A 27,355-nucleotide genomic window follows, 5' to 3' on the forward strand; every position below is an offset into this window, starting at 1 on the left:
ATTCTGCAGAGTAATACTGTCAAAAATTCTGAAAGTGGGCGGTCCTTACTGCATGGAATTGGCAGCTCTATTTCGGAAGGGTTTATCAGAGACCATAAAAGATACTATGGTGGGATTTCCTGTTCCCTCTGGTCTGGATGATTCTATGTCATTAGCCATTCAAGTTGATCGGCGTTTACGTGAACGTAAAACTATACGGGAGGCGCTGCCACCTTTTGAACAAACGTCTGAACCTATGCAATGTGATGGGGTTTTGTCTAGGGTGCAACGTCAGTAGTTTAGAAGACGTAATAAGTAGAGTTGAGCGAAACGGGTCGAAAAATTTCAAAAGTCGCCGACTTTTGGCAAAGTCGGGTTTCATGAAACGAAACCCGACCCTAGGATGAGGTCGGCCACGAGGTCGGCGACTTACGCGCCAAAATCGCATTTCAAAAGTTTGTTTTGCGCTCTTTTTCAGCCAATCAGGATCCACGGACAATGTGGGCAACGTGATGACATAGGCACGGGTCACCACCATCTTTCAGAAGGGCATGCAAGTGATTGGCTTGCTTTGGTGGGCATCACAGGGGGTATAAAAGGGCGTGCACGCCGACCGCCATCTTACTTCTGCCGATCTTAGCATAGGGAGAGGTTGCTGCTGATTCTGTAGGGAGAGCGTTAGGCAGGGAAGAAGAAAAAAAAACTGCTTCTGCTGCTAGCGATTGTGCCTGTACAACACACCAGTCACTTTGTGTGCAGTGCAAGGGGAGGCTATATTGTGGTTTATCAGTGGTGTTGGTTGTTGGGCTGCCTTCTAAGGCTTCCTGACAGCTGCATTGCTGTTTACCCACTGCCCTGCAAACTGCTTTTTTAAAAGCAATCCCAATTTTTTTTTTTGTCCTCCTGAGGTACTGAGCTGCAAACTGCTTTTTTAAAAGCAATCCCAATTTTTTTTTTGTCCTGCTGAGGTACTGAGCGTGCATTTTTTCACACCATACAGCGGTGTACGCTCCTCACACAGTACCGTGTAACGGCTGTTATCACAGCCACAGTGAAGCTATCTGTGTCACTCTGTGAGAATAAGTCGAGGACATGTTCCGTTCTTACAGACCTGCACTCTAGGGAGATTCCTACTCTGCCCAATTCTACATACACCTTGTAGTTTGTGATACACTAGCCAATTTCTGCCTGTGACATAGTGCTGTGATATTCAGTGGGCCTCACACAATCCAAAAGTGTCCAGTGTCCACAAGTGTCTGCAGAAATTCAAAATCTCCCTTATCCTCTAGTCACTTTGGTCACAGCTGTGCCATCGAGCCTGTGACATAGCGCTCAGATATTCAGTGGGCCTCACACAATCCAAAAGTGTCCAGTGTCTGCAGAAATTCAAAATCTCACTTATCCTCTAGTCACTTTGGTCACAACTGTGCCATCGAGCCTGTGACATAGCGCTCAGATATTCAGTGGGCCTCACACAATCCAAAAGTGTCCAGTGTCTGCAGAAATTCAAAATCTCACTTATCCTCTAGTCACTTTGGTCACAGCTGTGCCATCGAGCCTGTGACATAGCGCTCAGATATTCAGTGGGCCTCACACAATCCAAAAGTGTCCAGTGTCTGCAGAAATTCAAAATCTCACTTATCCTCTAGTCACTTTGGTCACAGCTGTGCCATCGAGCCTGTGACATAGCGCTCAGATATTCAGTGGGCCTCACACAATCCAAAAGTGTCCAGTGTCCACAAGTGTTTGCAGAAATTCAAAATCTCCCTTATCCTCTAGTCACTTTGGTCACAGCTGTGCCATCGAGCCTGTGACATAGCGCTCAGATATTCAGTGGCCTCACACAATCCAAAAGTGTCCAGTGTCTGCAGAAATTCAAAATCTCACTTATCCTCTAGTCACTTTGGTCACAGCTGTGCCATCGAGCCTGTGACATAGCGCTCAGATATTCAGTGGGCCTCACACAATCCAAAAGTGTCCAGTGTCTGCAGAAATTCAAAATCTCACTTATCCTCTAGTCACTTTGGTCACAGCTGTGCCATCGAGCCTGTGACATAGCGCTCAGATATTCAGTGGGCCTCACACAATCCAAAAGTGTCCAGTGTCTGCAGAAATTCAAAATCTCACTTATCCTCTAGTCACTTTGGTCACAGCTGTGCCATCGAGCCTGTGACATAGCGCTCAGATATTCAGTGGGCCTCACACAATCCAAAAGTGTCCAGTGTCCACAAGTGTCTGCAGAAATTCAAAATCTCCCTTATCCTCTAGTCACTTTGGTCACAGCTGTGCCATCGAGCCTGTGACATAGCGCTCAGATATTCAGTGGGCCTCACACAATCCAAAAGTGTCCAGTGTCTGCAGAAATTCAAAATCTCCCTTATCCTCTTGTCACTTTGGTCACAGCTGTGCCATCGAGCCTGTGACATAGCACTCAGATATTCAGTGGGCCTCACACAATCCAAAAGTGTCCAGTGTCCGCTAGTGTGAGCAGAAATTCAAAATCTCCCCTGTCCTATAGACACCTTGTACCTTGTTTTACATTACTATATAGTTTGTTGGATTTTATCTACATTTCTACCAAAAATGAGGAAGGCTGGTGGAAGAGGCCGTGGAATTGGGCGGGGGTTGGCAGCTGGTAATGATGGTGTTGGTGGTGGATCTGATGGTAGTGGCAAGAGCAAAATAGGACCGAATGCAGGAGGTGTTGAGCCTGCGTCATCGTCTGGCTCCATAAGGCTTCGAAGGCTTAGTTTTCTAGGAGTTGGCAAACCGCTTTTAAAGCCAGAGCATCAGGAAAAAGTTTTGTCTTACATTGCTGACTCAGCCTCCAGCTCTATCGCCTCCTCTTCTTCAGTTGTAAAAAGTAAAAGCACTGAGTCGTCATTGGAGGCTCATGTTCATGAACCACACCTTTCCTTGTGTCCTTCACCCCCACCAAGATTGAAGGATGACGCAGGCCATACTACTGATTACTCCATGGAGCTGTTTTCACATACCATGCCTGGATTATCAAGTCAAATGGTGAATTACCCAGGCCAAGATGAATCTGACATGGAGTGCACTGATGCACAGCCGCTGATGGATGATTCTGCTGGTACATTCACTCAGAGCACTACATTGTCCTCGCAGTGTACAGAGCCAGATTCTGACCCTGATGAGACTCAGGTGCCCCTTCCCGCACACTATACCACCATACACGGTGACACAGAGGAAGGTGCACATGACATTGAAGAGGAGGTGATGGATGACCCAGATTGGCATCCATTGGGGGAAGAGGGTGCTGCTTACAATAGCTCAGATGAGGAGCATCCACAGCAGACATCGACATCGCAACAGCTGTTATCTGGCAGGCCCGGAGCACTCCAAAGACAGGTTCCAAAAATCAAAAGAGTTGCTGGACAGCTTGTCCAGAGGGTCAAAACATCACAGCGTGCTAGGCCGCAAAATGTCTGCCAAAGTAGGAAGAGTGCAGTGTGGCACTTTTTTGAACAAAATCCTCATGATCAGGCCAAGGTTATCTGTAAGAAGTGCGCAAAGACCTTTAGCCGAGGGAAAAATCTTAAAAATTTGAATACCAGTTGCATGCTTAGACATTTAAACACCATGCACTTGCAAGCATGGACACAACACCAAATCTCAAGTGCCACATGTGCAACTGATCACAACGAAGGTAGTCAGCAACGCTACATTGTTTCCCCCACTGTAAGCCCACCGGTTAGCACAGCAGCAAATGTTGAGGTGTCGTTGCAAGGCCACAGCAGTCAGGGAATCCCACTGTTATATCAACGAAATACTGAATCTAGGCCATCAGAAAGAACACCAACTCCATCACCATCATCAACCCTCTCTCAGTCCGCCCTGTCCACCGCTACTTCCACCATATGCAGCTCTCAAGTCCAGCTCACCCTCCCAGACACTATGAGTAGGTCAAGAAAGTACTCAGTCTCTCATCCGCGTACACTGGGTTTGAACGCCCACATTGCCAAACTAATCTCGTTTGAGATGATGCCCTTTCGGTTGGTGGAAAGCGCAGCTTTCCGCGAACTCATGGCCTATGCAGTACCACGCTATGACCTACCCAGTCGCCACTTCTTCTCTCGCAAAGCCATCCCAGCCCTCCACCATCATGTGAAAGACCGCATTGTCCATGCACTCAAGCAGTCAGTGAGCGGAAAGGTGCACCTCACAACTGATGCATGGTCAAGTCGGCATGGCCAGGGCCATTACGTGTCCATCACTGCGCACTGGGTTAATGTGGTGGATGCAGGGTCCACAGGGGACAGCGGTGGTGGGACAGTGCTGCCTAGCCCACGGTATAGGAAACAGTTGGCTGTAGGCGTTCGACCCTCCTCCTCCTCCAGAAGCGAAAGCTCGTCCACAGAGCGCAGTCGTACGAGCACTCCATCTGCAGCTGCCACTGTTGCACACGAGGTGTCCCCCTATCGAGCAGCTAGTGGAAAGCGTCAGCAGGCTGTGTTGCAGATGATGTGTTTGGGCGACAGACACACCGCCGAGGTGCTGGCCGAGTGCTTGAAGCGACAAACTGAGTCATGGCTGGGCAGTGTACATCTTGAGGCAGGCAAGGTAGTTAGTGATAACGGCCGTAATTTTGTGGCAGCCATAGCCCTTTCAAAACTCAGCCACATACCTTGCTTGGCTCACACCTTGAACCTGGTGGTGCAGTGCTTCCTCAAAAATTATCCGGAGTTAACAGCCCTGCTCCAGAAGGTGCGAAGACTGTGCGCGCACATCCGCCGATCGCCTGTACACTCCGTTCGTATGCAGAAGCTGCAGCGATTGCTCCACCTTCCCAACCACCGCCTCATTATCGACATTGCAACAAGGTGGAACTCCACCCTGCACATGGTGGAGCGGCTGTGCGAGCAGAGGCAGGCCATAATGCATTTGTGGGAGGATACACGGCCAGGCACTTTGAGAGCAGACATGGAGTTGACAGGTGTGCAGTGGTCGAAGCTGAAAGACCTCTGTAAAGTCCTTCAGTGTTTTGAGGAATGCACACAGCTGGTAAGCGCAGACGACGCCATCCTAAGCATGAGCATCCCACTTATGCGTCTGCTCATGCAAACTTTGACGCACCTTAAGGAGCAGGCTTCTGCAGCCAATGTTGATGAGGAGGAAGAGGAGGAGGGAATCCTTGATGACATTCAGCCATTGTCTGCTCAGGGACCTCTCCTGGACGAGGTGGAGGAAGAAGAGGAGGAGGAGGAGGAGGATGATGGGGATGATTACTTAGGGGAGGAGGATGCATCTCGTGGGGCAAGTGAAAATGTTGGCGTGGCAAGGTCTGGTACAGGGTTTGTGCGTGACTGGAGGGATGTGGATTTGCCAGAAAGTGCTCCTCCAACCAGCACTCGCAGTGCATCATTGACACCGGGAACATTGGCCCACATGTCAGATTATGCCTTGCGGATCCTAAAAAGGGACCCCCGCATTGCCAAAATGATGAACGATGACGACTACTGGTTGGCCAGCATCCTGGATCAACGCTATAAAGGCAAATTACAAAACATCATGCCACAGGAGAACCTTGACCTAATATTGGCTAATAAACAAGCAACTCTGGTAAATCGGTTGCTTGACGCATTCCCAGCACACAGCAGCGGTGATGGTTCTCACACGAGCCGTACGGGCCGGGGGCAGCTTGCCGGAAGTGTTCGTGGTGCACACAGCAGAAGTGGCGTTGGAGACAGGGGTTTCATGACAATGTTGTGGACTGATTTTTCAAGTACCGCTCACACAACTGGTAATACTGCATCGATGGAAAGTGACAGGAGACAGCAGTTGTCAACTATGGTTACAAACTACTTTTCCTCCCATATCGATGTTCTCCTACACAGGTCATTCCCCTTTGACTATTGGGCCGCTAAACTGGACACCTGGCCTGAATTGGCACAATATGCCTTACAGGAGCTCGCTTGCCCAGCTGCAAGTGTGCTATCGGAAAGAGTCTTCAGTGCAGCTGGATCAATCCTGACAGAAAAAAGGACCCGTCTGTCAACCCAAAATGTGGATGATCTAACCTTCATTAAAATGAACCACGCATGGGTTTCCAAGGATTTTGTCCCACCTTCCCCTGATGACACATAGGGTGACAGAAAAATGGCTTGCTTTGGTCCACCTCTTCCTGGGACTTGACCTATTTCACCTTTTGCATCAGCTGAATGTCCAACATCAACATATGCCACTTTCTAAAACTCCCTAACTGTGCTGCCTCCCCCCCCATGGCCGGGGTCACCACCTAGCGCACGACACCGTGCGAGTGCCGTTGCCCTGGACAGGTGGGTAGGCCGACTCTTGGGCGCGGGCACTGGCACAGGGTCCCTCATAGTGCAATCAAGTGTCTCTGACGGTGGTGGTGCACACCCGCCGTCAGACACACCGCCGTACTATGAGGGGCCCAGTGCCAGTACCAACGCCCACGAGCGGGCCCCCCTTGCTTGGGCAGGGCCCCAGCATTTGCAATCTTTACCTCTCCCTGCTCCTCCGCTGTGTAGTCTGGGCTGTTAAATCCATACTGTGCCTGACACCGTTTGAGCCTGCCTCCTGATGTATAGACATATATTTTGAATGTGTACGCTATCCATACATGTTATCCGGGGATACGTTACCCTTTCTAACCTTTGTGCAATCACGTGCAATCCATACTGGGCCTAACACCGTCTGAGCCTGCCTCCTGATGTATAGACATATATTTTGAATGTGTACGCTATGCTATCCATACATGTTATCCGGGGATACGGTACCCTTTCTAACCTTTGTGCAATCACGTGCAATCCATACTGGGCCTAACACCGTCTGAGCCTGCCTCCTGATGTATAGACATATATTTTGAATGTGTACGCTATCCATACATGTTATCTGGGGATACGGTACCCTTTCTAACCTTTGTGCAATCACGTGCAATCCATACTGGGCCTAACACCGTCTGAGCCTGCCTCCTGATGTATAGACATATATTTTGAATGTGTACGCTATCCATACATGTTATCCGGGGATACGGTACCCTTTCTAACCTTTGTGCAATCACGTGCAATCCATACTGGGCCTAACACCGTCTGAGCCTGCCTCCTGATGTATAGACATATATTTTGAATGTGTACGCTATCCATACATGTTATCCGGGGTTACGGTACCCTTTCTAACCTTTGTGCAATCACGTGCAATCCATACTGGGCCTGACACCTTTTGAGCCTGCCTCCTGATGTATAGACATATATTTTGAATGTGTACGCTATCCATACATGTTATCTGGGGATACGGTACCCTTTCTCACCTTTGTGCAATCACGTGTAATCCATACTGGGCGTGAGAACGGCTGGCGAGCTGTTAAGCAAGCTACAGCACCTGTGGTTTGCACACGTAAGTTTTTCATTTTTTCAGGAATGACGGTTAGGCCTAATTCCGGAACTGCGGTTGACCTGCACTTACTGGGAAATCATTGTTCGCGGGTAATAATTGTAATCAGTGATCCCCATCACTAACGTTGTTCAGCGGGTTATCTGCACCTGTAAGCGACAAACGCTGGCCTTTTCAGTGTAGCGCACATGCAGCCACGGACATGTAAGGGCATGACACACCAGTTATTGGCCAATCTCATGTGCCAGAGCCTCACGTGTCCCTCTAGTAAGCCGGACTCGGACCACGGGGCATGACGGAGTCTCGTTCGTTAACGGAATTAAGCTTGCAATGTGTGCATCTTTTCTGTAGCTGGCATGGTTGAGGTTTCCCAGGTGGAGTCGAATTTAACCGTAGGCTCCACTCCTGGTGGTGCCCTTCTGGACATTCCTTTAAGGTTCAGCTTTGCAACAATACTGCCCACGTAAAACAAACACTTTGCCTTCATGAACGCTGTTTGGAGGGTCATGACTCGTGGGAATAACGCCGCCCAATCAGTTAACCTGCTAGAGAGATCCTTCGTTGCTCCCAAGCAGGACATCACACTCCCTAGGAGGAAGGTAATGCCACTGTGGCGACCGTACTCCTGGGGGCGACACAAGTGCACTGATGCCCAGCCACTGCTCGATGAATCTGCTGGTACATTGACCCAGACCACTACATTCCCCTCGCACGCTACACGGCCTGAATCTGACCCTGATGAAACTCAGGTTACCCTTCCCATATACAGTTCCATCTTACACGGTGACAAAGAGGAAGCTGCAGATGAAAGTGCAGGTTCGGCCCACCCGCCATCAGACACACCACCGTACTATCAGGGGCCCTGTGCCAGTGCCATCGCCAACGAGTGGGCCCCCCCTGCTTGCTCAGGATCACAGCACTTGCAAGGTTGAAATACTGTGCAGTGAGATGGAAGATGGGGACGACGAGGAGTCCAGACTAGTACAGGGATTCCCTAGCGAGGAGACTTATTTGATTGTTTTCAATGTTGGGACAGCAATTTTTGGGGAGCACTATACTCTGGAGAATGATAGATGGGGCCCACCATACACTGGAACATTCCAAAGGTGGACATCAGACACTGGAGCAGCATTTACAGGGCCCATTATACACTAGAGCATTAGAAATGGGGCCCATTATGTTTGGAGCATTATTTGGGCCCATAAGACAGTGGAGCTTCATCCATGGGGACCAACATATACTGTAGCATTATGTGGAGCTCATCATATACTGTTTCAAACATTATATGGGACCAATGATTCTGTATGGAGAAATAGATGGGCCTCGTCATGAGATGTAAAAAGTGAAGTATTTTTCATTGTACTATACTGCTATTTCTCTGCCGTGTCGGAGCATGATGAGTTGTGGTATGTGTTAAAGGGGCGCTCTTTCGTCCAGGGCACATGAAAACCTGGAGCCAGCCCTACCCCCCCACAACTTTAGCCAAATAACCCCCATTTTGTCAGTGCGTAACTTGTATTATGAAGTTGATTAAGGTTGACAAGCTTAAGTAAGAAGAATTGATGCTTTTGGCATTCAAATGGGCACTGTAGGTGTGTTTCCTGTCCTCCTCTCACTGCCGACTTTTATTCCCCATTGACTTACATTGGGTTTCGTGTTTCGGGACGACCCCGACTTTTCCCTATAATCGGCCGATCTTGCTCGACCCGACTTTTGGAAAAGTCGGGTTTCACGAAACGAAACGCGACCCTAAAAAAACCAAAAGTCGCTCAACTCTAGTAATAAGCTGTGTTTTTTCTGTGGAGACGTCTCTCATACTATTTCTGTCTGCCCTAAACGAGAGAAACGTTTTGCACACACATTTGCTGTGGGCAGTGTACAACCTAAGTTTCTTTTGGCAATTACACTGATCTGCTCCTTATCCACGTTTTCCCACGAAGGCTTTTGTGGATTCAGGAGCAGCGTTGAATCTGATGGATTTGGACTTTGCTAAACGTTGTGGTTTTTCCATGACGCCTCTGCAGATGCCTATTCCTTTGAGGGGTATTGATGCTACTCCTTTGGCAGAGAATAAACCTCATTTTTGGACCCAGGTGACAATGTGAGTTACCCCAGACCACCAAGAAAATTGTAAATTTTTGGTGCTGCATAATTTGCATGATACTATTGTTCTGGGTTTTCCTTGGTTGCAAACTCATAATCCAGTTTTGGATTGGAAATCTGGGTCTGTGGTGAGTTGGGGTTGTCAGTGTGTTCTTAGGGATGCTCCTGTTTTCTCCACCTCTCCTCAGTCTCATGATATTCCTGATTAGCTAGCTGATTTTTCTGATGTATTTAGTGAGAGCAAGTCTGCGTCTTTGCCTCCTCATAGGAGATATGACTGTGCAATTGAGTTTGATTTTGTAGGGTTTTTTGCAGACTGCAGACATTGTCTTTCCTTTCCTATACTTTCTAGTTAGTTTGGGCCCCATCGTTTGCTCAGCCTATTTTCCTGCCTGTGTTTGTGCTTTCATCTTGTTTCAACGTCAGTACTTGTGTGGGGGCTGTCTTTCCTTTGGGGTCTGGTCTGGGCAGTTAGTTTTCCCATTTTCTTGCTTCAGGCTTATGTAGTTCTCCGGCTGTGACGAAGCGTCTAGGATCATCGTAAGTACGCTCCACGGTTGCTGCTAGTTGTGTGGTTAGGATCAGGGATCTGCAATCTGAATAGTTACCAACCTCTCTGGTTTTCTGTGACTTAGCTTGTTTTGTTTTTTTTCTCCTCGGTGACCCATTCATAACAGGTAAGTATTGCAAGTGCTGGGGCCCTGAGCAAGCAGGGGGGCCCACTCGTGGGCGGCGGTACTGGCACAGGGCCCCTCATAGTACGCCCACCGTCAGAGACACTTGATTGTACTATGAGGGACCCTGTGCCAGTGCCATCGCCCAAGAGTGGGCCCACCCACCTGTCCAGGGCAACGGCACTCGCATGGGTGCGTGCGCCAGGTGGTGACCCTGGCCCTGGGGGGAGGCAGCCCAGTTAGAGAGGTTGAAAAATGGCATATGTTGATGTTGGACATTCAGCAGCTGCAAATGGAGGAATTGGAGAAGTCCGAGGAAGAGGAGGACAAAAGCGAGCCATTTTTCTGGTGGGACAAAATCCTTTGAGAGAGGGTTGGTGATGGTGATGGTGTTGGTGGTCTTGCTAATGGCCTAGATTCAGTCTTTCGTAGCAATAACATTGTGATTCCCTGACTGCTTTGGCCTTGCCACGACACCTCAACATTTGCTGCTGGTGGTGCGCTAACCGGTGGGCTTACAGTGGGGGAAGCGATGTAGCGTTGCTGACTACCTTCATTCGGAGCAGGTGCGTGGTACGTGAGGTTTGGTAGTCCGTCCACGCTTGCAAGTGCATGGTGGTTAAATGTCTAAGCATGCAACTGGTATTAAAATTTCTCAGATTTTTCCCTCGGCTAAAAGTCTTTGCGCACTTCTTACAGATAACCTTTGCCTGATCATTAGGATTTTGTTCAAAAAAGTGCCACACTGCACTCTTCCTACTATGGAAGACATTTTGAGGCCTTGCATGCTGTGCTAATTTGACCATCTGGCCAAGCTGTCCTGCAACTCTTTTGGTTTTTGTAAACCGTTTTTGGACTGCTATGGGCCTGCCAGATAACAGCTGTTGCGATGTCGACGCCTGCTGCGGATCCTCCTCCTCCTCTTCTGAGCTATTGGCAGCGGCACCCTCTTCCCCCAATGGATGCCAATCTGGGTCAACAACTGGGTCATCCATTACCTCCTCTTCAATTTCATGTGCACCTTCCTCTGTGTCACCGTTTAAAGTGGTATAGTAGGCGGGAAGGGGCACCAGATTTTCATCAGAGTCAGATTCTGGTGCAGTACTCTGCGAGGACAATGTAGTGCTCTGCGTGAATGTACCAGCAGAAAAATCTAGCCGTGGCTGTGCATCAGTGCACTCCATGTCAGATTCATCTTGGGCTGGGGAATTCACGATTTGACTTGATAACCCAGGCATGGTATGTGAAAAGAGCTCCATGGAGTAATCTGTAGTGTGGTGTTATGAATGGGTCACCGAGGAGGGAAAAAAAAAAGACAACAAGCTAAGTCTCAGAAAACCAGAGAAGTTGGTAACTATGCAGATTGCAGATCCCTGATCTTAACCGCACAACTAGCAGCAGTCGTGGAGTGTTCCTACGATGGTCCTAGACGCCTTGTCACAACCGGAGAGCTACATAAGCCTGAAGCAGGAAAAGAGGAAAACTAACTGCCCCAGAGCAGACCCCAAAGGAAAGACATCCCCCCACATGTATTGACGGTGAAACAAGATGAAAATACAAACAAAGGCAGGAAAATAGGCTGAGCAAACGATGGGGCCTGGCTAACTAAAAAGGACAGGAAAGGAAAGACACTGTCTGCAATCTGCCAAAAACTACAAAAAAATTGTCCAACACTTCTGATAGCAAAATTAACCCTGAAGTCACTAGACTTCAAAACCTATATCAGCACTCTGAAATATTCTGAGACAGAGCAAAAAGAGGCCAATCTAATAAGGGACAAAAAGCAGATTGGCAAATACTGATAAATAGGAGTGGAAATTCAGCATAGCCCCAGCAGAGGCAGGCTGATTACACAAGAAACTGAATTGAACAACAAGCGCAAGTGTGAACATAAGCAAAAAACAAACTTAACTTGAGAAGACTGGAAGAGAGCTGAAGTCCAGGACCTGAGAAGCAGACTGAATCACCAGCACTAGGATAGGGCGTCAGCTGTCTTATTTCCAGTCTGATACTCCAGAGATCCAATCGTTATCTTCCTCATCAGGTGGCAGATCACTACCCCTTAAACCAACCTCACTACCTCCTGTCACCACCAGAGGGAGAACGGAAGGGGAACTCTCAACTGGTGGAGCAGAAAATGAGTTCATAACAGTGTGGCCTGCCACATCCTTCACTATTGGTAGGGGTGAAGGACACAAGGAAAGGCCTCCACTGACGACTCAGTGCTTTTATTTTTTGAAACTTCAGAAGAGGAGGCGACAGAGCTGGAGGCTGTGTCAGCAATGTAAGCCAAAACTTGTTCCTGAAGCTCCGCCTTTAAAAGCGGTTTTACCTACTCCCAGAAAAGGAAGTCTTCGAGGCCTTGTGGAGCCAGATGATGACGCAGGCTCAACACCTCCTGCCTTAGGTGCTATTGTGCTTTTGCCACTACCAGCAGATGCACCACCACCATCAGTACCAGCTGGCAACCCCCGCCCACTTCCACGGCCTCTTCCACCATACTTCCTCATTTTTGGAAAAATGTACCCAAAATACCACCAGCTATATGGTACTGTAAAACAAGGTACAAGGTGTATATAGTATTGGGGAGAATTGGAAGCTCCCTAGAGATTTTAGGAGGCTGAACTATTATCTCAGGCCCACTATAGATTACACCTCAATTTAACAGGCTGAAATAGGCAGGTGTATGACCAGGTACAAGGTATATATAGTATTGGGGAGAATTGGAAGCTCCCTAGAGATTTTAGGAGGCTGAACTATTATCTCTGGCCCACTATAGATTACACCTCAATTTAACAGGCTGAAATAAGCAGGTGTATGACCAGGTACAAGGTGTATATAGTATTGGGGAGAATTGGAAGCTCCCTAGAGATTTTAGGAAGCTGAACTATTATCTCAGGCCCACTATAGATTACACCTCAATTTAACTGGCTGAAATAGGCAGGTGTATGACCAGGTACAAGGTGTATATAGTATTGGGGAGAATCGGAAGCTCTCTAGAGATTTTAGCAGGCTGAACTATTATCTCAGGCCCACTATAGATTACACCTCAATTTAACAGGCTGAAATAGGCAGGTGTATGACCAGGTACAAGGTGTATATAGTATTGGGGAGAAGTGGAAGCTCCCTAGAGATTTTAGGAAGCTGAACTATTATCTCAGGCCCACTATAGATTACACCTCAATTTAACTGGCTGAAATAGGCAGGTGTATGACCAGGTACAAGGTGTATATAGTATTGGGGAGAATCGGAAGCTCTCTAGAGATTTTAGCAGGCTGAACTATTATCTCAGGCCCACTATAGATTACACCTCAATTTAACAGGCTGAAATAGGCAGGTGTATGACCAGGTACAAGGTGTATATAGTATTGGGGAGAAGTGGAAGCTCCCTAGAGATTTTAGGAGGCTGACAATGATGCTCTCAGTCCAAGTATGGCAGCAGGCAGCCTAATAAGTAGGACTGCTGCACACAAAAGTGTGGAAAAATGAACGCTTGGTAACTGTGCAGAAAAGAGGAAGAAAAATATTTTTGCTTTTAAAAAAGCAGTTTGCACAGCAGTGTGCAAACAGCAATGCAGCTATCACGGAGCTTTATAAGGCAGCCTAATAACCAACAGAGCTGATGCACAATAATAGAGCCTCCCCTGTCACTGCACACAAACTGTTGTGTTGTACAGTGAAAATCGCTACCAGCAGAAGCAGTTTTTTTTGGTCTTCTTCCCTGCCTAACGCTCTCCCTTATTCAGAATCAGCAGCTGCAACCTCTCCTTAATGCTAAGATCGGCAGAAGTAAGATGGCAGTCGGCGTGCACTTCCTTTTATAGTCCCTGTGACACCACTCAAAGCAAGCCAATCGCTTGCATGCTCTTCTCAAAGATGGTGGTGACTGATGCCCATGTCATCGCGTTGCCCACAGTGTGCGTCCTCCACCATTGGCTGAAAAAGGGCGCTGGAAGCATCATTTGAAACGCGACTTTGGCGCTCTGGTCGCCGACCTCGTGGCCGACCTCACGCTATGGTCGAGTTTCGTTTCATGAAACCCGACTTCAGCGAAAGTCGGCGACTTATGAATTTGACCGACCCGTTTCGCTCAACTCTAATCATCATTGTTCTCATTTGTACATGGTGTGGGGAATAGATAGCTCAGCTGGGATCTTTGCTTTGGCACAAGCGTGTGGCTATGAAGTCACTTCAGCAGACTAGCAAGTTCCACATGGATATGAACACGGCATATTTATTGTGCACACTTGTTACTCAATGTTACACATGCCAAACATGAAATAAAACATCTAAGGCCGTCTGGCCACTAACTAACAATAGCAGGCTAACTACAAAATAAACCTATATAATAGCAAAGAAGTCCATGTAATCTTACTGTGTCAGCTCCCAGCTCAACAGACGAGATAGACTGAGAGATCCCAGCTCCTCCTGATTATATCAGCTGGACCAGTCAGGAAACCAAAACCTGGATTGAATTAGTGGAGGGGGAACTACCAGTCCTTTCCATGCTGATCACTAAGGAAACCAGGACTGGATTACAGTGAAATAAACTGGCTTCATCATCAGTACAGGGAGACATATGAAATGAAACAGGGAGAAATATACCTGTTTTCTAGTACCTCTCCCCTTGGCACCTCACACGCCCCCCTCCTCTGTTCGAGCCCGTGGGGTCGGACACGACGAGTCACCAAGCAGTGCGTTCTAGACAACGCATCTGCATTTCTGTGCACTGTGCCCGCCCTGTGCTCAATGGAAAATTTAAACCCTTGTAATGCTAAGAACCAGCGTGTCACCCGCGCATTGCCTTCTTTTGCCCGGGACATCCACATTAGGGGCGAATGGTCCGTCACTAGTCTAAACTGGCGACCTAGTAAATAATAGCGCAAGGTGCACAGGGCCCATTTCACAGCCAGGGCTTCCTGCTCAACTACACTGTAGTTCTTTTCTGCTCTTGTAAGCTTTCTGCTTAGATAGGCCACTGGGTGTTCCTCGCCATTTACTTCTTGAGACAAAACCGCGCCGAGGCCCACCCCAGAGGCATCCGTTTGGACAATAAACTCCAGTTTAAAGTCTGGTGCAACCAACAGTGGTTGGTCACAGAGGACTGTTTTCAATCGCTGAAAGGCCTCCTCTGCTTCTGCGTTCCACTTTATTGTGACAGATTTCGACCCCCTTAGTAAGATCTGTGAGAGGAGCTGCGATGGTCGCAAAATGTTTGATGAACCGCCTATAATAACCAACGATCCCTAAAAAAGCTCCAACCTGTTTTTTGGTTACCGGTCGTGGCCAATTTTGAATAGCGTCCACTTTATCGGCTTGAGGCTTCACGACGCCTCTCCCTATGCTATATCCCAGATAGCGAGCCTCTTCCAATTCCAACGTACATTTCTTGGGATTGGCAGTCAACCCAGCTGTTTTTAGGGAGTCTAAGACGGCTTGTACTTTTGACAAATGTGTGTCCCAGTCATCGCTAAAGATAATGATGTCGTCCAAGTACGCGGATGCATACTGGCCATGGGGTTTTAGGACAATATCCATTAGACGTTGGAAGGTGGCTGCGACACCATGCAACCCAAATGGCATATCTCGGTACTGGAATAATCCCTGGGGCATAACAAAGGCAGTTTTCTCTTTGGCTGATTCTGTGAGGGGAATCTGCCAATAACCTTTTGTTAAGTCAATAGTGGATATGTACCTAGCCGAACCCAGTCTCTCTATCAGTTCATCGACTCTTGTCATCGGGTAGGCATCGAATTTCGATACTTCATTTACTTTCCGAAAATCGTTACAAAATCGGATAGTCCCATCGGGTTTGGGCACCAGTACGATAGGGCTAGCCCAATCACTCTGGGACTCCTCAATGACCCCGAGCTCTAACATCTTCTTCACTTCCTGGGCAATGGCTTGTCTCCGAGCCTCCGGAATTCGATATGGTTTTAGCCGTACCTGCGCCTGTGGATCAGTAATAATGTCATGTTTAACTAGGTGAGTCCGGCCAGGAAGTTCCGAGAAAATATCTGCGTTCCTCTGTATGAACTCCCTGGTCTCTCGTTTTTGGCTTTCGGATAGTGTGTCTGCAATACCCACTTCTGGCGGAGCTACCTGGGGGTCCTTTACCTTAGAAGGTGGTGCCCCTCGAGGCCCATCCTCAAGGGCAGCTCCTGCCACCAGACTCTCCCTGTCCCGCCAGGCCTTAAGCAAGTTTATGTGGTATATTTGTTCGGGCTTTCTCTTGTCTGGTTGGTGTATCTTATAATTTACTTCACCTATTCGTTCCAGCACTTCGTATGGTCCCTGCCATTTCGCAAGAAATTTATTCTCTACGGTAGGCACCAATACCAACACCCTGTCTCTGGGTTGAAAGACTCGTGTTTTTGCCGCTCGGTTGTATACCGTGCTTTGGGCATGCTGTGCGCGCTCTAAACACTCTAACTATTGGCATAACTGCTGCAATTCGGTCCTGCATAAGTGTTATGTGTTCAGTTACACTGCGATAAAGAGTCACCTCTTGTTCCCAAGTCTCCTTGGCAATATCTAACAGGCCTCTAGGACACCGCCCATAAACCAACTCAAAAGGTGAAAAGCCTGTGGAGGATAGGGGTACCTCACGTATAGCGAACAGGAGGTATGGTAGTAGGGCATCCCAATCTCTCCTGTCCTTATCCACCACCCTTTTCAACATTCCCTTTAGGGTTTTGTTAAAGCGCTCCACCAAACCATCAGTCTGAGGGTGATATACTGAGGTACGCAAATGGGAGATTTTTAGTAGTTTACATAAATCCTTAAGTATACGAGACATAAAGGGGGTCCCTTGATTCGTAAGTATCTCTTTCGGAATGCCGGTGCGGGAAAACATATTAACCAGCTCCTTTGAAATTGATTTCGCGTTGGCATTCCGCAAGGGCACTGCTTCGGGATAACGCGTGGCGTAATCCAATACTACCAAAATGTACTGATGACCCATGGCAGATTTTACTAATGGACCGACTATATCCATTGCTATCCTCTCGAAGGGAACCTCTATTATTGGTAAGGGCACTAAGGGGTTTCTAAAATGTGACATAGGTGCGGTCAATTGACACGTAGGACATGACCAACAGTACTGGGTCACGTCCCCACTAGACCCGGCCAAAAGAAACGTTGCAGAATACGGTGTTTTGTCTTTTCTACCGCCAGGTGTCCTCGCAAGGGATGTTTATGTGCCAACTCCAAAACTACCTGGCGAAAGGACTTAGGTACCACTAGTTGTTCTACCACCACCCCTCGCACCTTGTCTATGTGATACAACATATCCTGCTGCACCGCCACGTGTGGGAACTCGTTTTGAGCCCCTGGGTACAATGGTCTTCCCTCGGAGACCTTTATGTTTTCCCACGCCCTTGCTAGAGTAGGATCCTGGTGCTGAGCGGTCCCGAACTTACCACGGGCCACCTCAAGATCAGGCATTTCTAAAACATCCTCTAGCTGGTCTGCCTTGCCTGCATACACAGCCAGAGGAGAGACCACAGATTCTAGTACTTCCTCTGAGATGAGTTCTCCGTCGTCTTGCTGCAATGGTTCAGGGGCTAGCTCCGGAGCACCGTCTTCAACTAGAGGGTTCATGCCACTTTTGAAGTTCCACAAGTCCCAAAATAAGGGAAAGCCTCTCCCCAGGATTACACTGTGTCCCATAGACTTTATGACTGCTGCCTGATGTCTTTTGGTCCCTACTGGCATGGCAAGAGTAACCCAGGCAGTGGAGTAGTTCTTGGTATCCCCATGGATGCAACTAATGCCCACGGTTACGTTCGTTAGGGCGCTAGAGTCCACCAAACTGGCATGTACCAAAGTTACTTGACTGCCGGAATCCAAGACGGCATTCACACTATAACCGTCAACCTCGACGTGGCACACGTGTTGTTCATTTCCCGTGAGGGTCTCCGCCACACAGACTGACTGCACATATAACGAAAGACGCCTCATAGCGTTACAGTCCATTGGCTCTGTAGTCATTGGGCAGTTAGCTGCTACATGGCCAAGCCCGCGACATCGCCAACATTGTATAGGCCCTTGTCTCCTCGATGGAGATCCCAGACGAGGTCTGCTGGCTTGATGTGAGCCCGTACCACCTCCATAGTCCTTTGTAGGTATGCTACCCTTCATTGTGACGTTCTCTTTTTTTGAAGATGAAGTAGGTTTCGCAGGACTCTCCAGCGATTTCTTGGGGAGCCAGTGGGGTGCTAACGTCCCTTGGAGTAGGCTTTCAGAAGCATTGTAGCGTTCGACCATATTCACCAACTGGTCAGCGGTAGTTGGGTCACCCTGTCCAACCCACCTCTGGATCTTAGCGGGTAAGGACCGCAGGTACTTGTCTAGAACAACACGCTCCACCATCTGTGCGGACATCAAAGCCTCTGGTTGCAGCCATTTTTTTACTAGATGGATGAGATCATGCATTTGTGAGCGGGCTGGCTGATGCTCCACAAAATTCCATAAATGCACCCTCTGTGCACGTACATACGTGTTTACTCCCAGCCTTGCCAGGATTTCGCCTTTGAGTTTGATATAGTCCATAGCATCCGCTCCACTCAGATCGTAATACGCCTTTTGTGGATCTCCGCTCAGAAATGGAGCAACTACCTCAGCCCATCTGTCCAGCGGTAAGTGCTCACATTCTGCAATACGTTCAAACACGGTGAGGTATGCTTCCACATCATCGTCTGCGGTCATTTTAAGCAAAGTCTTCTGTACGGCTTTCTGCGCACTAGCAGCGCTTTGTGCACGGTCTCAATCATCTCGGGGTTGCCGAACCAAGGCCTGTTTTATTGCCTCCAACTGCTCTTGCTGCATCTGGTGTTGCTGCTCCAGAGCCTTCTGGAAGCAAGTATTAGTCTGCTGTTGTTGCACATTTGCTTGCAATAACTGCTTCACTAGTTCCTCCATATTACTGAACTCTTGGCTCTTCAAAAGCGCAGAAGCTTTCAGCCAGGACATACACAGCGTTTTCTCTGCAGTCACAGTCCAGCAGCCACAAGTGCCCGTATTCGAAACACCATTTGTGGGGAATAGATAGCTCAGCTGGGATCTTTGCTTTGGCACAAGCGTGTGGCTATGAAGTCACTTCAGCAGACTAGCAAGTTCCACATGGATATGAACATGGCATATTTATTATGCACACTTGTTACTCAATGTTACACATGCCAAACATGAAATAAAACATCTAAGGCCATCTGGCCACTAACTAACAATAGCAGGCTAACTACAAAATAAACCTATATAACAGCAAAGAAGTCCATGTAATCTTACTGTGTCAGCTCCCAGCTCAGCAGACGAGATAGACTGAGAGATCCCAGCTCCTCCTGATTATATCAGCTAGACCAGTCAGGAAACCAAAACCTGGATTGAATTAGTGGAGGGGGAACTACCAGTCCTTTCCATGCTGATCACTAAGGAAACCAGGACTGGATTACAGTGAAATAAACTGGCTTCATCATCAGTACAGGGAGACATATGAAATGAAACGGGGAGAAATATACCTGTTTTCTAGTACCTCTCCCCTTGGCACCTCACAATGGAATCACAAATGGAATGAAACAAAGGGAGAAGATACATATTAGATATTAGAAAAACATTTTGACAGCGAGGGTGAACAATGAGTGGAACTGGCTGCCACAAGTGGTGATGGTTAGTTCTCCTTCAATGGAAGTCTTCAAACAGAGGCTGGACAGACATCTGTCAGAGATTGTTTAGTGAGTCCTGCTTTGAGCAGGGGATTGGACATGATGACCCTGGAGGTCCCTTCCAACTCTAACATTCTAATATTCTACAGCAGACTGTTTGAAAGCTACGGCAATATAGTGCAGGGGGAATTTTAGAACAAGGGGGAATAGAACTTCAAAAGAAATAACAGTGCAATGTACTTTGAGCTTTCTGTCTCCATCAGATATTAGTCAATCTAAAAAGGGCCTCTGTAAGGTCTGGTGCATTCTAGGTGAAGGGAATAGTTGGGGAAAGGCTTCCATAAAATCAGGTCAACAGTCGAACCGGTATAGAGAACTTCCTGAATCGTCCTAGATGAGATGACAGAGAGGACAATCCATCTTGCTGAACTCCAATGGCCAATTGTTTTGTTTTCCACCAACATAAGCCATTGCCATTTCTATTAACTCCTTCTGGACTTTGTTCAAGTTCTCTGCTACACAGCTTTGGGGGGCTGAGAATATGTTATCGACTTAACCAGATAGATTTCTTTCCATATCTAAGAATAAGGAATGTGGTTTGAAAATACAAGAATATTTGAAAGAATTCTTAAACTAAAGCATTTTATACAGAAATAAAGGATAAACTACCAACAACGGAAAAAAGGGCACTGTCCATTGATTTATGAAAATATCATAGATTGATCTATAAACAGAAAAATAGAGGAGAGATTTACAAGTCACAACGTGATCCATTCATGGAGAACAGATAGTTTTTCTCTCATGTGTTATCCTTCCTGCCTTCATGTCGCATCCATTTTTTTCTCATCCGTTTTTAAAAACTGGAGAAGGTAAACTGATTTTTTTTTAGATCCATTGACTTTAAACAATGGGTCAGTGAAAAATTGATGAAACACAGATGGAATTCTGATATAAAAAAACATGTGTTCCATTTTTTATCTACACTCACTGGCCACTTTATTAGGTACACCTGTCCAACTGTGTGTTAAGACTTAATTTCTAATCAGCCAATCACATGGCGGCAACTCAGTGCATTTAGGCATGTAGACATGGTCAAGACAATCTCCTGCAGTTCAAACCGAGCATCAGTATGGGGAAGAAAGGTGATTTGAGTGCCTTTGAACGTGGCATGATTGTTGGTGCCAGAAGGGCTGGTCTGAGTATTTCAGAAACTGCTGATCTACTGGGATTTTCACGCACAACCATCTCTAGGGTTTACAGAGAATGGTCCGAAAAAGAAAAAAAAACCAGTGAGCGGCAGTTCTGTGGCCGGAAATGCCTTGTTGATGCCAGAGGTCAGAGGAGAATGGGCAGACTGGTTCGAGCTGATAGAAAGGCAACAGTGACTCAAATTGCCACCCGTTACAACCAAGGTAGGCAGAAGAGCATCTCTGAATGCACAGTGCGTCGAACTTTGAGGCAGATGGGCTACAGCAGCAGAAGACCACACTGGGTACCACTCCTCTCAGCTAAGAACAGGAAACTGAGGCTACAATTTGCACAAGCTCATCGAAATTGGACAGTAGAAGATTGGAAAAACGTTGCCTGGTCTGATGAGTCTCGATTTCTGCTGCGACATTCGGATGGTAGGGTCAGAATTTGGCGTAAACAACATGAAAGCATGGATCCATCCTGCCTTGTATCAACGGTTCAGGCTGGTGGTGGTGGTGTCATGGTGTGGGGAATTTTTTCTTGGCACTCTTTGGGCCCCTTGGTACCAATTGAGCATCGTTGCAACGCCACAGCCTACCTGAGTATTGTTGCTGACCATGTCCATCCCTTTATGACCACAATGTACCCAACATCTGATGGCTACTTTCAGCAGGATAATGCGCCATGTAATAAAGCTCGAATCATCTCAGATTGGTTTCTTGAACATGACAATGAGTTCACTGTACTCAAATGGCCTCCTCAGTCACCAGATCTCAATCCAATAGAGCATCTTTGGGATGAGGTGGAACGGGAGATTCGCATCAGGGATGTGCAGCCGACAAATCTGCGCCAACTGTGTGATGCCATCATGTCAATATGGTCCAAAATCTCTGAGGAATGCTTCCAGCACCTTGTTGAATCTCTGCCACGAAGAATTGAGGCAGTTCTGAAGGCAAAAGGGGGTCCAACCCCTTACTAGCATGGTGTACCTAATAAAGTGGCCAGTGAGTGTATGTTTAAGGGAAGAATAGGCCATGCACTGAGTGCCATGGATCAGACACATGGGTGAGTTTTTAAATGAATGTGTATATGGAAACATGAGGCTCTATGGGTCCACAGAAAAAAAGGAGAGCGCACAGACGCCATCCGTGTGTCATCGGCATGCTGTCAATTTTTTACTGTTTACGGGTAGGCTCATGCAAGTGCATAGAAAAATCATTCAGAGTTGCAGAAAAAGGTGAAAGAGTGTAGCTGGCATTCATAGAAGATCATGATTTTCACTATGCATAGCAGAGCTGATGCACATTTATGTATAGCAAAAGCGATTAGATGTTCGCAGCCCCGAGTTCCCTGAGGGGATTAACAAATACAGTAAAAAAATTTTTTAAAAATTGCAAAAATACGAATAAAAATATATATATAAAAGTTCAAATTACCCCCTTCTTGCCCCATTAAAAATAAAATTAATGGTCTCCTTCAAAAGTAAAACTTGTCCTGCAAAAAATGAGCCCTCATACGGCTAAGATGGAAAAATAAAAATGTTATAACTTTTGAAAGAATGGGAGGAAAAAAGAAAATTAAAAGTTGTTAAAATTGACCGTCGCGTGAAGGCTAAATAAAATTGGTCAGAGTGCTGTCCGTTTTATTCTCAGGCCGAAAATTTGGTCGTGTGAATATACCCTAATGGGGAGGAGAAACTTGAAATTTTATTTTTATTTCTTTTGCATATGATAAAAACAAATGCAACACTTATTGCAATCATAAAGACATGGAACAAAATTGGAAAAAATATTAATTGGAAAAAATATTAAGATGCAGAACACTACTGAAAAAGGTACAGGAAAAATACTAAATTGCACCTTAGAAACGTCACTGGTCAAATGTGCACCATGATTTTACGAACACACTGTATAGATAGATAGATAGATAAATAGATAGATTTCATAGAGAGATAGAAGAATAGCAGTTAATTCATTTGTCGGGTTGTGTAAAATCAATGCAGAAGCTGACAGGATAGAAGACATGGTTTACATACAGTAAACACATGCAGAATAGTTATGTATATAGCGCAATTTTCTGCACTAGAGAAGGAGAGCCAGTGACTGGGCGAAGATATTAATAGCCTAGGAAGGGACCATGGTTATTGGCCCCCCTGGCTAAAAACATCTGCCTCCAGCTGCACCAGAAATGGCTCATCTGTAAGAAAGTTCTGCAAAGTCAACTATCACTGCAGTCCCCTCAGCAGTCGGGCCTGACAGTAGCCTCTCCTCAGTGCCAAACATAAGAAATCCCACATACAGTTTGCTAAAAAATCACATGAAGGACTCCCAGACTATGAGAAATAAGATTATCTGATCTGATGAGACAAATTGCCCAATACAATCCCAACAGTGAAACATGGTGGTGGCAGCATCATGCTATGGGGGTGATTTTCAGCTGCAGGGACAGGACGACTGGTTGAAATTGAAGGAAACATTAATGCAGCCAAGTACAGAGATATCCTGAATGAAAACCTCTTTCAGAGTGCTCTGAACCTCAGACTTAGCCGAAGGTTCACATTCAAACAAGACAATGACCCTAAGCACACAGCTAAAATAACAAAGGAGTGGCTTCAGAAAAACTCTGTGACCATTCTTGACTGGCCCAGCCAGAGCCCTGTTGAGCATCTCTGGAGAGACCTGAACATAGCTGTCTACCAAAGTTCACCATCCAACCTGACGGAACTGGAGAAGATCTGCAAGGATGTATGGCAGTGGATCCCTAAATCTAGGTGTGGAAAGCTTGTGACATCATTCCCAAGAAGACTCATGGCTGTACTAGCTCAAAAGGGTGCTTCTACTCAATACTGAGCAAAGGGTCTGAATACTTATGACCATGTGATATTTCAGCTTTTCTTCTATATATATATAAAGCTGACAGCATGTGTGTGTGCATCAACGATGATGATTATGAAGTCATAATCAACTGATGATGTCACAATTATTCAATTATGTTATAATCATTTGGTGATGTCATAATCATTTGATGATGGCATAATCAACTGATGATGTCAAAATCATTTGATGTCATAATTATTCAATGAGGTCATGATCATTTGATGATATCACAATCAATCGATGATGTCATAATCATATAATGATATCACAATCAATCGATGGGATGAAGGATATGTATGATGGGTATATGGGCACGGGCCTATGGGATGGCAGATATGTATGATGGGTATATGGGCATGGGACTGTGGGATGGAGGATATGTATGATGGGTATATGGGCATGGGACTATGGGATGGAAGATATGTATGATGGGTATGTTGGCACTGGACTATGGAATGGAGGATGTGTGATGGGTATATGGGCACTGGACTATCGGATATCATATATGTATGATGGGTATATGGGCACGGGATTATAGGATGGTGGATATGTATGATGGGTGTATGGGCACTGGACTATGGGATGGAGGATAATCATTATAATTTGTCATAACTAACCACAGTTAGTTACTATGCCCGGGCAACGCCAGGCTCTTCAGCTAGTTTTTACTAAATTTGCAAAAATTTCTACAATTCTGTTTTATTCAGTCAAGATGGGGTGCAGAGTGTACATTAATGAGAAAAAAAATGAACTGTTTTGAATTCACCAAATGCCTGCAATGAAACAAAGAGTGAAAAATTTAAAGGGGTCTGAATACTTTCCCTACCCACTGTAAATTACAGCAAAAATTGGTGCAGAATTCTTAAAATTTAAGACAAATCAAAAGTAGAATTTGGAACCAGGGTCTTTCTTTCTTGTTGCTCACCTCCCTTCCAGAAAAGACCAGTCCCAGTAGACACAGGTTTGTAACCCTAATGCTTTAATATATTAACGACTCTTTGTATGAAGGATTAGTAACTACACCCCTAGCAGCATCTATGTCATCATACTCAGGTCCTATTAATCAGAGTCACTTTCATGGCATCACACGGCAAAGTCCGTGATAACATCTCTGCACCCTTGATGTCACATCAACCTGGAAATCATAACTAGGACATGTAAAATACGATGTTCCGATATCTACAAAATCTGGTATTTCTTACTTTTAAATATTTCCAGATTCTTTTATCCAAATCTTTCAGATTCTTACATCTCAAACAGTTTTCAACACTTTGTGTGATATTTTATCAGCAAACAAGTCTAAACTTTAAACCTTTAAAACAAGGTAAAATTACACTGAGCCTTGGCACATCACTATTATAGAGGAAGGCTGCAGGCGGTCCTCATGTCATTAACTTCTCAGTAACTTCTCCACCTGTTATTCAGTTGAAGTTGACACCTTGTGACTCTGGTAGACTTTGCCTGAGGCCATGAAGAGGCTGCATTGTTTAGGATACAGGATGCCTAGGTCTATTCAGTGATGCTTATCTCTTCCCTTTCACTGTCTTCTTCTGCGAACAGTTACTTTGGGTACCTGCACTAATGTACGGATTATTAAAGATCATTTGTGACATTGCCAATAGATTCTACATTATAGAAAACATGTATAATGACTGAGCACCATGTTCACCAACCTCAGCCAAGCTGGAGATCCTAAGAATGTATCTACATCATTCCCTATATCATTGACTATATAGTATTTGCAAGATTCATTCTACACATTTTAGGTGAATATAATCCAAGGCAAAACTTTTGTGATTCCTACAGAAGATGTCCAGGATGAAGATCTGACTCTAACTATTGGCTGTGTTGAGCGTTGAGTTGAGTTTCTTACCACAATATGTTGGAAAGACACATGGGTCGCCACTTATATTCTTGTATTTTATACTCTTGGCATTGCACTTTCTGAGCATGTCAGTAAGGACACACTTAAAAGTTTGTTTTTATCCCCTTAGGTTCAGTTTTCCAGTTGGTAGGACCTTAAAATATGGCTCCTCAAATACATAGCAATGGACCACCAAGGAGATGGTGAAGAAGATGCCTTGACTGCGATGAGATGGGTTATGTAGTTACATGAATAAATGTTATGGCTTTAATACAATAAATCAGAGTAAAGTATACAATATATCATATAAGGCTTTTTTGAGCAGTTGTAGATAGTCATTGGGCCTGGTTATCAGTTGGAGGCAGGTGTATCTTGACATCTGACAGTTGAGAGAATTTACATGGATGAGATAGGGAAAACCTGCCTAATGCTAGAAGGCAAGGAGGGTCTCTTGGGGACCTTTTTTAAAAAGAAATATAAACAAACAGATAAGGAGAATGGCAAAATGTTCCATTCTTCCAACATTAAAGTCACCTAAGATCAGACAGGTTGACCAGACATCACGGCTCGAATCCATGCCACCTATCAATGTCAATCCAATGGAGTGAATAACAGTCAACAATGACTTATACAATTCAATTGAGACAAGCTGTGACTTGTGTCTTCTCAGTGAATGACTTTTTTTGTCATTCGTTTTTGAAGACGAGAGAGTACTGCGATGGCAATAGCACAAATGTCTCTTAGTTTCTATACCTCAAATGGCCTACAGTCCTCTCATCTTGGTTAAACAATACAACTGTAATACGCATTTATATATATTTATTGTTTTTTGGAAACAGAATGGCCCAATTAAGTATAGCTCCTGGCAGGATCCCATAAATCACCCCACAAGGATTAGGATAAAGGCCTTATGTCCACTCGGTCTATTCTGTTTATGTCAACTAATACTTCACACAAATACAACAAGCTGATGCCTATCAAATGCCACAGACTGATTCCAAAAAGTCTGCAACCTTATAACCCTTCATATAAAACTGATAGAGTTACAAGGTAGGGCCTAGACCACGGGCCATTTGGGAATTTGTAAGATAATTCACGGCCCATTACAAATTGTCAACTAAAAAAATTAGCCTGCTATATTGGGTTAAAAATTTAGTAAACTGATCGCTACTGTGATGACTTGAACCACTTCTCTTTGGTGAGGTGTGTGACGTAAGTGGTAGTGATAATGTTGCTACTCACAATTGTTATTACAGGCATGCTTCAGTATGGAGCGCCATCAACTCTGTGTTGATAAATTTTGTAAAGAACTTGCAGCACTAAGTTTTTCCAAACACAAATGTATATTTCTATGCACATCTCCTCATAGAGGGAAATTCATAATTCATGAAACATTTATAGAACTCAAGCAATGAGGGGTCTGCTGTATTCATCACATAGGAGACACTGAGAATTTGCTGTATACATCACATAAGAGACACTGAGACTCTGCTGTATAAATCACATAGGAGACACCAAGACTCTGCATACATCACTATTATGAATGGGTCACCGAGGAGAAAAAAGCAAAACAAGCTAAGTCACAGAAAACCAGAGAGGTTGGTAACTATGCAGATTGCAGATCCCTGATCC

At 45.8% G+C, this 27,355-nt stretch overlaps 1 long non-coding RNA gene across 1 annotated transcript in view; it reads left to right on the forward strand.

Moving 5' to 3' along the window:
• Positions 1-26,001, forward strand: part of LOC141097859 (uncharacterized) — a 309,705-nt gene extending 283,704 nt beyond the window's left edge. The window contains exon 3 of the long non-coding RNA XR_012234060.1: positions 25,854-26,001. This is a non-coding gene — a long non-coding RNA (uncharacterized lncRNA). The remainder of the gene's footprint in view (positions 1-25,853) is intronic.
• The last annotated feature ends 1,354 nt before the right edge of the window (positions 26,002-27,355 follow it).

This window comes from Dendrobates tinctorius, unplaced genomic scaffold (assembly GCF_039654945.1).
Source record: "Dendrobates tinctorius isolate UK_male_01 unplaced genomic scaffold, ASM3965494v1 ptg000086l, whole genome shotgun sequence".
Classification (NCBI taxonomy): Eukaryota; Metazoa; Chordata; class Amphibia; order Anura; family Dendrobatidae; genus Dendrobates; species Dendrobates tinctorius.